Source organism: Mus caroli, chromosome 8, assembly GCF_900094665.2.
Source record: "Mus caroli chromosome 8, CAROLI_EIJ_v1.1, whole genome shotgun sequence".
Taxonomy (NCBI): Eukaryota; Metazoa; Chordata; class Mammalia; order Rodentia; family Muridae; genus Mus; species Mus caroli.
The window spans coordinates 57637373-57651583 of record NC_034577.1 but is presented as its reverse complement, the minus strand read 5'-3'; the positions used below and the strand labels follow the sequence as shown (position 1 = coordinate 57651583).

The 14211-nt window shown below is 41.9% G+C and overlaps 1 protein-coding gene and 1 pseudogene across 1 annotated transcript in view; both read left to right on the top strand.

Moving 5' to 3' along the window:
* Smim31 (small integral membrane protein 31) overlaps positions 1–14211 on the top strand; it is a 39163-nt gene that overhangs the window by 19828 nt on the left and 5124 nt on the right. The gene's annotated exons all lie outside the window — the stretch shown is intronic.
* LOC110300370 lies at positions 12127–12379 on the top strand (annotated as a pseudogene).

The window sequence follows — 14211 nt, the reverse complement described above, 5'->3', positions numbered from 1 at the left end:
TCTCTCTCTCTCTCTCTCTCTCTCTCTCTCTCTTTTCTTCTCTTTTCTTTTCTTCCTTTCTTTCACCACTGAGTTTAGTTATATTGCCTATATGTGGATGTAGGGTCATTCAGTGGAGCATGTTCAACTACCAGTGGCCACACCCTAAAAGAAATATTCTTCCCCTGCTCCCAGCAACCACCAACTGTCCACAGTGTTTCTGTTAAAAGTGGGGCCTCAAAAGCCAAAACAAAACCCATCACTTTGTACGCTAAATTTAAAAACTAATTTTAAAAAATACATTTTGAGGCCGGTGGTATATCCCAGTTGGTAGGGTGCTTGCTAGGAAGCACTAAGTTCTACATTAATCTTCAGTATATAAAACCAGGTGTATTGGTGGAACCAGTAATCTCATTACAGGGGAGGTAGAGGCCAGAAGACCGAGGATATACTGAGCTTTCTAGGGAGTTCGAGACTAGCCTGTGCCAGAGATCCTGCCTCAAAAAATAAAGACATAGGGAAAAAAAAGTACACTTCCTCTTACAGAATTATATAGAGAGTGATCATTTGCCATCTGAGAAATCTGCAGACACACATGTAAATATACCCACAGTGACTTCCTTAAACCTAACCCAGGTAGACATCTGAAAAGCATCCGCCCCTCAGACACTGCACCCAGCCTTCTGTTTTAGGGACACCCCCCCACACTCTCATGTTTCACAGCAGGCTTTATCAGGAAGAACTGTGTACCCCACTCTTGCTAAGGCTATCAGCTTTGTTATGGGCTCTGAGAGCCGCTGGAGGACCTCGTTTACCTGATGCAGGGCAAACAGAGGCTGCTCCAGCTTGTCTCTACCAGTTGACACAGACTCTCACACACTCCAACTCTTTGTCTTGCAGTTGTTTTCACGGAGATTAGAACTGTTTGTCCTTCTGAAGCTAGCTGGAGATGGAGATAAATGTTTCCTGTAAAGACAAATGATTGCAGGGGTCCCAGGAGTCAGTCACTTACCTGCACCTCCAATACCCTTCCCTGTACTAGGATGAAGGAAAGCCACCCTGCTGAGACCAGGCAGCTCTGCATTTGGCATATGGCCTACACGACACTGGGTTGACTCAAGCCAATCTCTTTATTTGTTCATTCTTCTTTTTCTCTTCTCTTTTTCACAAAAAATAGGGTATACTTCCTAAGGATGATCCTCTCCAATGGGTCAGATGCAAGATCACATAGTCTCAGGTGAATATAATTATTGCTTTTCTGGAAGAAAGAGGGGAATGTTTAGTATAAGAACCTCACTAGGAAGAGGCCAGTGTGGTGGCTAAAGCCTCCTGCCATCAAGCCTCAAGACATGAGTTCGATCCATGGAACCCACATGGTAGGAGAGAGCTGATTCTCATGGCATACATAGTTATTCACAGTGCACACATTCACTGGCTTTCTCTCTCTCTCTCTCTCTCTCTCTCTCTCNCNCACACACACACACACACACACACACACACACACACACACACACAAATAAATAAGCAACGTGTAATTTTTTAAAATAATCTCCCTTAAAACTATAACCCAGTGAAAACAGAATTTAGGGACTAAAGTCCACCTCCAGATAGCTGCTGCTTACCACAATTCATGCATCGTGATTAATGTCTCCTGGAAGAGGGACAACAGGAAAGAACAAGATGAATCACATAAGACGAGCTGGTAAGATGGTACTTGCTGCCAAGCGTGATAACTTGAGTTCAAATCCCAGGGTCCTCATGCTGAATAGATAACATCAACTCCTGCAAGTTGCTCTGCTGTGCCACATACTTACATAAGTAAATAAATGTAATCAAATTTTTAAAAATTCAATGCTTTAACTCCAATGAAGCATTCCCTTGGGGTGGGGAGTGGGGTCAATAAAAAACAAACCAGGTAAAGCAATATTTTACACAAAGTAAGATAAAGTGCGGTGCATGTATACCACGGAGAACATTCTATTATGTGCAGATTTGGTTGGTTTTAGTGTGTGCTCCAGCCAGCTCTTAGAACGCTGCCTGGTACAGAGTTGCTTCTGACGAGCTCATCACTGAATGTCATAGCAAATACACTCAGCTTATTTCTTTAGGCAATCTCACTGTGCGCTTTCCAAATTCATTAGCATGATGTATTCTTTTCTCTCTCACACTGTAGCTCTGCCTCCTAACTCTTCCATAATAATACTTTATAGCTACTTAATCTTTTAAGCCTGTCTAAATCTATGAAGCAGATAATGTTATTATATCTAAAACCCCAGACATACTCACTGTATGTCTTTTCATAACATTCCATGTTCTCATGAAGGAGCAGAAACCATGATAGGCTGGTGTGCACACAGAGACATCACCCAGTATGAGCTAGGCTGGTGGCTTGCCCCTGTAGTCCTGGCTCTAAGGAGATGAAGACAAGATGATCAGGACTTCCAGGTCAGCCTGAGCTATTTAAGACCCAATCTCAAAACAGGGGTGCAGTTGGAGAGATGACTCCGTGGCTAAGAGCATCACTGCTCTTGCAAAGAGACCCAAGTTTTATTCCCAAATGGTGACTCTATCACCTATAACTCTAATTCCAGGGACTCTGACACCATCTCCTGACCTCCTCGGGCACTAGGCATGTACATGATACGAATACATACATTCAGGAAAACACTCATACATATAAAATAAAAACAAATAAGCCCTTAAAAATAAGAAGAACTGGATGTATTGGTACTTGCCTTTAATCCCAGCACTCAAGAGGCAGAGCCTGGTGAATTTGTGAGTTTAAGGCCAACATAATCTACACAGCAAGTTTCAGAACAGCCAAGGCCACATAGAGAAACCATGTCTTTAAAAAATATAATGATAATAATAATAATAATAATAATAATAATAATGTTTTAAGAAGATATTATCTGAGTTAGCAATAAACACCCTCCAGTAAACAGTGTCACACAGATCATATTAACTCAGAACAGTACAAATCTATACAGATAAGCATTGAATGCTCACTATCAATGTACATTATTTGATGACCCATCTACAGCGTTCACAAACAATATGCTCATGAACGACATATTCTAACCTCAAATAAAATATCAGGATCATGAGCATATGTGCTTGACAGAAGAAATCATGTCATGAATGCCGGAGTCAAATGCAGATAGGTCTGGAGGTGGGATATAAGCAAGTGAAGGAGTATTCACCCAGTGCAGCACGGGGGCCCTGCGTATCATGCAAAGCATCTCTGCATGGATAGGTTTGTAGATCTCCATTGTTGGTGCTGTCCAGAGCACTGTGTACTTTTTTGAGTCATAAAGAACCATTTCCATCTATTTCTATCCATGGTTTTCTAAGCCTCATGCTGCAAAGCTACAGCATCAGTTTAGAAGAGACCAGAGTCATGGCAGGTGTCTACTTCAGAGACTACTAACCCACTGGGTAGCAGGTAGGAGCCATTTCCTGCCTGGGTTATACTGTCATCCACCTACATTAGAAAGCTGTCTTGTCTAACAAGCAGGAGGAAGTGATAAATTGTAAGTGGCCCAGGAGGGAATTATAAGGATATTCTAGATAAGCAATGATCCTCCATCAAAGGTGTGTGCACAGCCTCCTGACAAACAGAAGCCACCCACATCCCCATGCCAGACACTCCCTTCCAGGGGAGCTGTGGGAACTGCCAGGTAGAGAGCCTTTGTTACTTCACCCATGAAGCTCAGAACACCAGGTGAGCAAGGAAGCCAGAAGCTGCGGGTCATGTGTCACCAACTCATATTAAGAGAAAACTTAAATTATCTTAGGGTTCTTTAGCTAGAATTGAAAGCTTTCCATACATTAAGAATTCACTTGAAGTCTATTATAGTGGTGCACATCTTTAGTCCTAGTACACTAAAGGCAGAGGCAGCCTGAACTACATAGAGTTTCAGGACAGCTAGGGCTTTATAAAGAGACCCTGTCTCTACAACAACAACAACAACAGCAATCGTATAAACTTATAGAGCTAGAGAGATTGCTTGGTGGTTAAGAGCACTGGCTGCTCTTCCAGAGGACCAAGGCTTGGTGCAAAGTACCTACCAGGCAGCTCACAGCTCCAAGTCTAGAGGATCTAGCACTCTCTCTGACCTCCAAAGGCACCACACACACACACACACACACACTTGATATATATACTACATGCAGGCAAAGATACCCATGTGCATTAAATAAATAAATAAATAGATAAATCCTTAAAGAATTGATTTATAAGGCTGGGGAGATGGCTTAGCAGTTAAAAGCACTGCATACTGCTCTTCTAAAGGACCCGAGTTCTGTTCGCTGTATCTCTTCAAAAAATGCCTGTAACTCCAGCTTCAGAGGTACCTGATGCCTTTGGCACCTATTTACACACATACACACACACACACACACACACACACACACACACTAAAGAGAGAGAGAGAGAGAGAAGTAGACCTTTAAAAATCATTTTGAGCCCTTGGTGATAGTATACGGCTATAACCACATGGTTTGAGAAGCAGAGACAGTAGGATTATGAGTTCAAGGCCAACCTAAGCTACAATACATGGCAGGGAGGAGACCAAACAAGTTACTTATGTGTTTCAACTGCTGTTGTTATGCTGTCCCAATATGACCAGAAAGTATTACAGAACTTTCTAACTAAAAAGACTCATTGGAAGGAATGATAGGAAACAGATCAGGGAGAGTCAGGCTTCCATCCTTACCCCTCACAGTGTGACATGACTAAACTCTGTAAGGGATTTGAGACTGCCCTTCATCTAGAAATTAGTAAAGATAAATTGCCCCCATGGAGCCGCTGTGTGACCGAGTAAAACATGATCCTATGTTCAAAGCACAGTGTCCCTTTTTCAAATTGCCTGACTTTAGTGTTGGTATCTCATTCTTGCTCAGGTCATCTGTTGCCTTCGATCTTTTCTGTAGTGTGTTCTTGTCCATGTCTCTGTGTTATAGAGTCTGTGGCCTCTTGAGCAGCCTGATGTCTTTGGTGTTTTCAACTGAATTTTCTTTGGGCATTTATCTTACACACACACACACACCCCACTACATACACACACACACATAACATACACACTCCACAACACACATACACACATACCAGACTACACACACTACATACACACACATACCATACTACACACACACATACACACTCCTCACCATACAGACACACTACAAGACACACATACATACACACACACTATACACATACCACACACATACATATACACACACACTACACATACATATCCATACTATACACACACTACACACATGTACCATACCAAACACACACACCACACTATACACACTACTCACACACACACACTACATACACACTACACAACACACATATACACATACACACTACACACATACTATACACACACATACACACTACACATACCACACCAAACACACACATTACACACACATACACACACACTACACATACATACACACACACACACACACACACACATACACTTTTATCAACTCCCAACAGGTTGAAATGGTTGTAATGAGTTTCACATTTCTAGTAGTTTTTTTTTCTAAACTTTTCTGGTTTGGTTATGTTAGGTTAGGGGTTGGGGTTTTGCAGGGTCTCAGGGAGTGGTGTTGTTTTGAAGGGGAGTATGCTCTTCAGCTTTGGCTTTAAGAATACCTTTTATAACACCAAATGCAACTTGATGGCAAGAAATATTAGTGGAGAGAATGCTCGTAGCTCTCATAGTTCAAATATTTGTTGAGACCCTCTCATAGGTAGTATAGTTCTTCCAAAGAAACACGTGCTTTGATCTGGAAGGACTGGCTAATTAATACCAACAACAACAACAAAAGTTCCAAAACATGATTATGAATTCTAGAATCTGGGTGGCCATATCCTTAAAGGAATATTGACAAAGACAGACCAGCATTGAACAAACAATTGCTCTGCCTCTATCCCGACTAACTCAGACTGTCTTCTTATAAGGCATATAAATACCTGCATAGTTATGTTCACTCAACAGTTGGTCACCGGGTCCCTCTGTTGACTGATGGGTTCACTGGCCTGACCACAAGCTTTTAAATATTCATGAGGCAAACTTCCTGCACAAGCCAGTGAACACATCATCTTTCAGTGCTGACATGATGCCAGACAATCATATTGGCCTCTCTCATAGAAAGATTTTATGCACCTTGAACCACGTGTCACATTACCCTCTCCAGTGTCTATGCCCTCTGACAGCCATCATTGTAAATTACCATGTACACTCTACTGTAGCAGAAGTCAGATTTGTTTTGTTTTGTTTTTTCTGTTTTGTTTTGTTTGAGACATGGCTTGAAATTTGTTAAATAGACAAAATTGGCTTCAAACTAGCAAGAGATCTTACCTGTTTCTACTTCCCCAAGCACTAAGATTAAAGGTGTGCACTACACCTGCAAACATTTGTATAGTAATCAATGTCTAGAGGGACATTTCTGAAGGCAGTGTATCATAGTGCACCTGTTATCTATCATTAGTTTTGATTGTCATCATTGATAAGTGAAGAATCAGTAAAGAAATCTTGCACTGGGTATGGTGGTACACACCTTTAATCTAAAGAAAAGAGAAAGTTGGGGGAGAAGGGAGGGAGACCTTGCAAAATATTTCTATCTGCATTTATTTCTGGTTATTTTGGTAGTCATGGTACCAATTCAATAATAGTTGAAAATAATTACCTTATGACATCAAAAAATTTACACTGGGAGAAAGGGGGGGGGATAGAGATAACCCACATATGAAGAACATGATTTCCAACAGAAGGCTTCTTCAATCTTGTTTTGTTTCATTACATTGTATCTAGTGACTGTGGGGCATGGGGTAGGGTGGGGATAGGTATGTGTGTAAGTGTGTATTTGGGGGATTTAGGCGTGTAGGTTGGGTGTGTGTGTGTGTGTGTGTGTGTGTGTATGTGTCTCTCTATAGGTGTGTGTGTTTATGGGTATGTGCGTCTGTGTGTCTATAGGTGTGTGTGTGTTTGTGTGTGTGTGTGTGTGTGTGTATGTGTATGTGTGTGTGTATGCATGCCTGTAGATAAGAATACCAAAGAACACTTGTGAAGGCCAAAGAAAACTTTTGAGAATCTGCTCTCCTAATGCCATGTGAGACAAAAGCTTACCTTAGACTGTCAGGCTTGGCAGGAGGTACCTTTACCCTGTGAACCATCATAGCCTCCCAACATGTCTCTGTATTCTTCTCTATGAACTTCTCAGTGTTGTATTTGGGATGAACTGGGTTTGGTTAAATATAAATGACACGTCTTTGATAGCAAAGGAAATCATCACTAGGAAATGTACAGCTAAGAGGGCATGATCTTAAAGACATAAGAAGTGTGTTTCTCAGCATTCATACTACCTGGAGGTAGGCTCAGGTTTCTGTCACCCCTGGTATTTCCATACTGGGTAGTGACTGCTGGATTTGCTGAGTGAAGGCTTCCAAGCATAGTTCTGCAAGTACCAGAGGCCAAAAGGCTCAGTGGTTTCCAGTGACATTAGAAGTAGACTGCCAGACTGCCTGGACCCCAAATTAGCAGTCCCCAACTTTCTGCATAAAAATGAGGAAAACTCATATTAATAAAAGACTAAATGGCCCCTACTGGCTAATTTGTAGATGTTTTTATGAATACACACATTGTTAAAACTTGTTGTATTTTCCTGCAATGTTTCTGCTTTTCACTGGACCTGACCTGCCTTCTGCCTTTATGAACAGAAAGAATTATGAAACTGAGGCCATAAATGGTACCAATTCGTCTTATCGGTTCACTCACCCAGAAGCCATTAACTTAATAGAAAAGAGATAAGGCATAAGGCTGCCTTGGCTTATTTCTAAAGCTAAGCTTCAAGTTTGTTTTAGATGCAATCAAGACATCAGCACTCCTGACCCGCCTGTTTGGGGGAGACAGGGTGATCAGTAAAGTTCTACGCATACAGGGTTATCAGCACAATTAATCGCAGACTGATAGATGTGCAGACACAGCACATTTTTGAAAGCTGGTGACATATCATTCCTCCACGTATATTCCAGAATGCAACTGTAGCATCCAGCCAGTAAACAGAAATGTCTGCCAACAGAATCCAGGAAAAACAAGTCATTCCTGCTGTGTTCAGTGAACCCTCTCTGGAACTAAAGTCCCAGCAAATACCACATGCATGCACCAGCTCCCAGGAATCCCTTTTCAATATGTATGATGCAGATAATTTCTGTTTTTGTTCAAAATCTTGAGTGTGGTCTGGGGCTGAGTAAGGTATGTCTTAAGGGATTAGGTTAAATGATGCCCCTGGAAACCTGGGGGAGCTTTTAAAGGATCAATAATGCTACAGCTAGAAAAAGAATCTTGAAGCTACAGAGATGACAAGAGCTGCTGGGTCTGGTGGCAAATACCCCACAGCTACTGGGATAGCCAAGGAAGGAAGATCATTAATTCAAGGTCTACTAGGGTCATAGAGTGAGTTCAAGGGTGTAAAAAGAAATAGACTAAGAATGTAGCTCGCTTAATTTTTTTTAAATATTCTTTTTAAAAACCATTTTAAGAATATAGTTCATTGATGAGCTCTTGCCTAGCTAAAACTCCCATAGCACATGCAGACACGGAATTAGATTTATTAAATGTGTTATACAATACAGACAATGTGCATTAAAGTTGGTGAGATGGCTGAGTGAGGGTGCTTGCTGTCCTCCGGGCACATGTAGAAGGAGAAAACCAACTCCCAAAGTCACGTTGTCCTCTTACCTATATACACACCACACATGCCTCTTAAAATATAGTTTATTTTTAGAATGAAACATTGGTACATATTTCCAACATTTAGGAGAAGGCAAGAACACCAGTTTAAGGTTAGCTTGGGCTACAAAATAAGAGTCTGTCTTGAGAAGAAAAAAAAAGTAAACAATTATCATATGCCCAAGAAACTCTTTATGCCCAGTAGTTATATTCACACAAAAATATGTACCACTTTTTCTACCATTATCTATAACTGTTATGGATGGGCCTGGCACTGGTCTTGTGAACCAATCTCCTAATGAATAAAGGAGCCAATCACAGGGCGAGTGGGAGGGACTTCCGGTTGGACAGAGGAAGAGAGGAAACAGGAGAGAATTAGGTCCTTTTTTGGATAGGGATAGAGTGAGGACAAGATGTAATTACAAGTGTCTCCTGGTTTCAATGGCAGATCCATCAGGACTTGTCACCAGAGGATTAAGGCTTACAAGTTAGGATTTTAGTTGCTGCATCCAGCGATTAGTTACTGTTGTTTCTGAACTAAGTTTGTGTTGCATTTTCCTTTACACAGTGGCTCGTCTGTGTTCAAGAGAGAAAGATACGGTGGTGGCAAAGCAGTTGTATTACAAAGGTCTCTAGGGGAGGGGAGAGGGGGATGTTGAAGCATGGGATGGCATGGTAACAACCTGCCAGTGGGAATCTAGCAAACTGTGTGGAGAGATTTTGGAGCTCTGAGTCAGAGATAAAAACATGTCAGCCATTGCCTGCCAGCGCATGGCTGGCCAGACCGCCAGGGCAGAGAAGTGCCTGGTTTGTTTGGTTTTTTTTTTTTTTAATATGTCCCACAACATATAACTACTGAATGGCAAACAAAAGCCAAAAAAAAAAAAACCAACAGGGCTGGGATGAATATGATCAAAATACTTTATGCATAACTAAGAAAATGTCATAATGAAACTCATTTTTGTGTAAAGTTTCCATATACTTATATAAAATACTTTTCGAATGTTTCCCTTTTATTGTAAATATACTTTTCTCATGAAGCATATGCTATTTAAAATTTCCCCTCCCTCTACTCCTTCCAATTCCTTCCACCTCCCCACCTCCTTGGGGTCCACTTCCTGTCTGTCTCTCATTAGAAAACAAGAGACTTCTAATGAATAACAACCAAACATGGCAAAATAAAAATATAATAAGATAAACCAAAAACTTTCACATCAAAGTTGGAAAGGACAAGCCAACAGAAGGAAAAGAGCCCAACAGAAGGCACAAGGCTCAGAGACCCAATCCTGCTCACACCCAGGAGTCCCATAAAAACACTCAGCTGAAAGCCATAATATATATGAAGAAGACCTGGTGCAGGTTCTTTGCTCACTGCCTCTGCCTTGGTGAGATATAAAACATTTCTAAAAACTGGAAACAAGCTAAATACTTTTCACCAGGCACAGAGATAATCACAGGTAAGAAGGCTAAGATGCAGCCATTCTTGATTGTTATCGTTTTAAGACAGTTGTACTGCACAGCTCAGACTAGAAGGCTAAGATGCAGCCATTCTTGATTGTTATCGTTTTAAGACAGTTGTACTGCACAGCTCAGACTATCCTGGAACTCACAATGATTCTCCCATGCCAGCCTTCTGAGTGCTAGGATTACAAGCATTTGCCACTATACAGCACTCTAGCCTCCCCTCAGCCCTGCCAATCTACACTGACAGTCTCCTGAAAGGCCAGGCTTCAGTCCATGTCTGCAATTGCAGCATTTGGATGATAAAAGAAAAGGGTTGCAAGTTGGAGGCTAGCCTGGGCTAATTAAGGAGATCCACACCCCTGCCCACCAACCCCCCACCCCCACCCTGTCCTCAAACAAACAACTCAAGGCAACTGTCAAATATCCCCTCTGGGACCAGTTATTTCTGATGAGCTGTACCATGCTCAATAAAAGAAGTACTAAAATAAGCATCATCTTCCTCCTTGGAGAAAAATTATGAGCTGCCTGACAGGCAGGTGATCACCATCGGCAATGAGCGGTTCCAGTGTCCGGAGGCACTCTTCCAGCCTTCCTTCCTGGGCATGGAGTCCTGTGGCATCCATGAGACCACCTTCAACTCAACCATGAAGTGTGATGTGGGCATCAGTAAAGACCTGTATGCCAATACAGTGCTGTCTGGTGGTACCACCGTGTACTCAGGCATTTTTGACAGAATGCAGAAGGAGATCACAGCCCTAGAATCCAGCATGATGAAGATTAAGACCATTGCTCTCCCTGAGCGCAAGTACTTACTCTGCATTGGCGGCTCCATCCTGACCTCACTGTCCACCTTCCAGCAGATGTGGATCCGCAAACAGGAGTATGACAAGTCAGGCCCCTCCATCATCCTCCGCAAATGCTTCTGGATGGACTGAGCAGGTGCCAGGCATCTGTTGCTGATTCTAAAGTATACACCTCATGCTAGCCTCATGAAACTGGAATAAGCCTTTGGAAAAGAAATTGAAGCTTGTATCTTGATATCAGCACTGGGTCGTAGAGCTTGTTGCTAATTTTTGCCCTTGGGTTCAAGTTAACTGTTCCCTTGGTGTATGTTTAATGCCCTGAGCATATCTTGATTTAGTCCTTAGTTCATGTGGCTCTGTCACTTGGTGGCTGGGGACAGCACACTGTGGAAGAGAAATCCCCAGCCTGGTGATCTCTGTGAGCACCACGGAGTGATCTGTGCAGGGTATTAACTGACCGCAGACGTCCAGGATTTCCCGGGGCTGGCAAGGATTCCCGCACCAGTTACCACTTCCTTCTTGCCAGTCTAATATGGTGGGAAAGTTCGAACCTTAGGACCCAGTTTCCGTTCTGGTTTTTTTCCCTCCTGACCACCATGTTGTTATTTGCCTTGAGTTGAGAACATTTTATCGGCACCTGTAAATGTATCCATCCTTTTAATTTATGTACGGGGTCTTTTTGTACTCAATTCTTTAAGAAATGACAAATTTTGGTTTTCTACCGCTCAGTGAGAACATTAGGCCCTAGCAAGACGTCATTGTGTAAAGAAAAATGAAAGTGCTACAGTAACAAAAAGAAAAAAGAACAAAAAAAAAAAAAAGATTGCATTGTGGATGCTTGTGTTTACGTGGAAATTGACCAGCAGCTGCCAAGCACAAAGGTTAACTAGAAAGGAGCAGGGGAATTTCTGGGAGGAGAGTCTTGTTCCCATCCGGATGCTAAAGATGAATTCTTCACTGTGTATGTCTCAGGACTCATGGACCCTGCTGCCTACAAAACCAGCTTTCCCGTATATAAAAGATAAGTTAAAAACACATTTTCAAGCACACATTATAAAAACAAAATCTAGAATGAGCGTCTCATCTCAGTGATCTGGACCAGCCGAGCATGCAGAGCCTTCCCCATGCCCCTGGCTAGAGAACTGTTACACCCTTCCTTGGAAGAGGAGAAGAAAAAACAGGAAGAAATGGCTGGTTCAGAGCCCAAATTCTTACTTCATGGATGGGAAATGTCCAGGCTGCTAGAAGAAGACCACAGTTTTCAGCCACGCACACACAGCGGTTCTTTGTGAGGCTTGTTCAACTGTGTTGTGCCAGCTCACAGGAGGAAAAGCCAGGCTCACAGAACGCTGTTCATTTCAAAGAAAGCAACACTAATCATCTATATAAGTTCCTGAATTTGTGTTTTTCACAGGAAGCCTTATCAACTTCAGTTACCTTACCAAGACAATGTAATTATTGTTTGATTTTATAAAGTCTTCAACAACGATCTCCCTATTTTGGTGTCAGTTTTTTCAATAAAGTTTTAATTATGGACAAGTTTGTCTCTCAAAAAAATAAATAAATAAAAACAAATCCTGAGGTTGAGATGTACGGCTTCAAGGGAATACTTTCTAATCCCACACTAACTCATGGTGGATTCTCATATCAATATCAAATCAATTCACCTGAAATGACAATAAAACAAAAACAGGGGCCAGTGAGCTGAGTCAGCACGTAAAGTACCACTAAGACTGATGGCAGTGTTTGATCAGCAGGATTGACATGGAGGAAGCAGAGAACCAACTCCGCAAGTTTTCCTCTGACCTCCACATGAGAGCTGAAGGAGAGACACATGCATCACACACGCCACATACAGTGAGACGGTGTGTGTGTATGTGTGTGTGTGTGTGTGTGTGTGTGGTCTAGTTGAATTTATCTGTGAACAAAGTTTAACTGAGATCTGGAGAGATGGCTCAGCGGTTAAGAGCACTGACTACTCTGCCAGAGGTCCTGAGTTCAATTCACAGCAACCACATGGTGGCTCACAATCATCTGTAATGGAATCCAATGGACTCTTCTAGTGTGTGTCTGAAGATAGCTGCAGTATACTCATATAAATTTAAAAAAAAATTATTAGGTATTTTCTTCATTTACATTTCCAATGCTATCCCAAAAGTCCCCCATACCCTCCCCACACACACACTCCCCTACCCACCCACTCCCACTTCTTGGCCCTGGCGTTCCCCTGTACTGAGGCATATAAAGTTTGCAAAACCAATGGGCCTCATTTTTTTAAAAAAATTAACTGAATTTATCTTTGAGCAAACATAGGTATTGTCATAATAGATATAAATATAATCAGGAGATTCTACTCCATCTTAGATCATTCGGTCCCCAGATAGAAGACACAAAACCTTTATACTTATAATGAGCCTCTAAAGCACTAGAGCTGGAGAGATAGCCATGCTCTAAGCTCTTAGTATGTATTCCCCTATCAGTAACCTGCCACGTTCCATCTGAACCACTCAACTCCAATTGGCCAGCCCTCATGGCCATGTTTTCACGACTCACCTACCCCATGGCATCTTCACTTCTCTCTATCTTCTCTCTCTCTTCTCCTCTCCTGGTCTTACCTCTAACACAAGTCCAGGAACAAAAATTCTGCCTACCTCTCTTCTGCCCAGCTATAGGCTGCAGGCATCTTTATTCAACCAATAGCTTTAAATTAAGGAGCAAGGTTACATAGCATCACTTGGTGTGTGTGAGGATTTTCTTGTCCCTAGGGACAACCAGATCTTGGGAGCCAGTATTTAGCACCACATTATACTTATTACAACAGGGGATCAGTACATAGAGGGTTCCTCTGTAGACTAGACTGCCCTTGAACTCAGAGATCCCAAGTGCTGGGTTAGAGGTTTGTGCCACCCCTGCACCTCCTGAAAGTAATCTTATAGCAAACAGTCAATGAAATAAATTTAGAGAGATCTCTTTTGTTTCATTTTTTTTTATTTTTGCCTTTTTTTTATATTTCTATTATTTCATTTTTTAAATTTTTAATATTTTTATTACATATTTTCCTCAATTACATTTCCAATGCTATCCCAAAAGTCCCCCATAGCGCCCCCCACTTCCTACCCACCCATTCCCATTCTTTTGGCCCTGGCATTCCCCTATATTGGGGCATATAAAGTTTGCAAGTCCAATGGGCCTCTCTTTCCATTGATGGC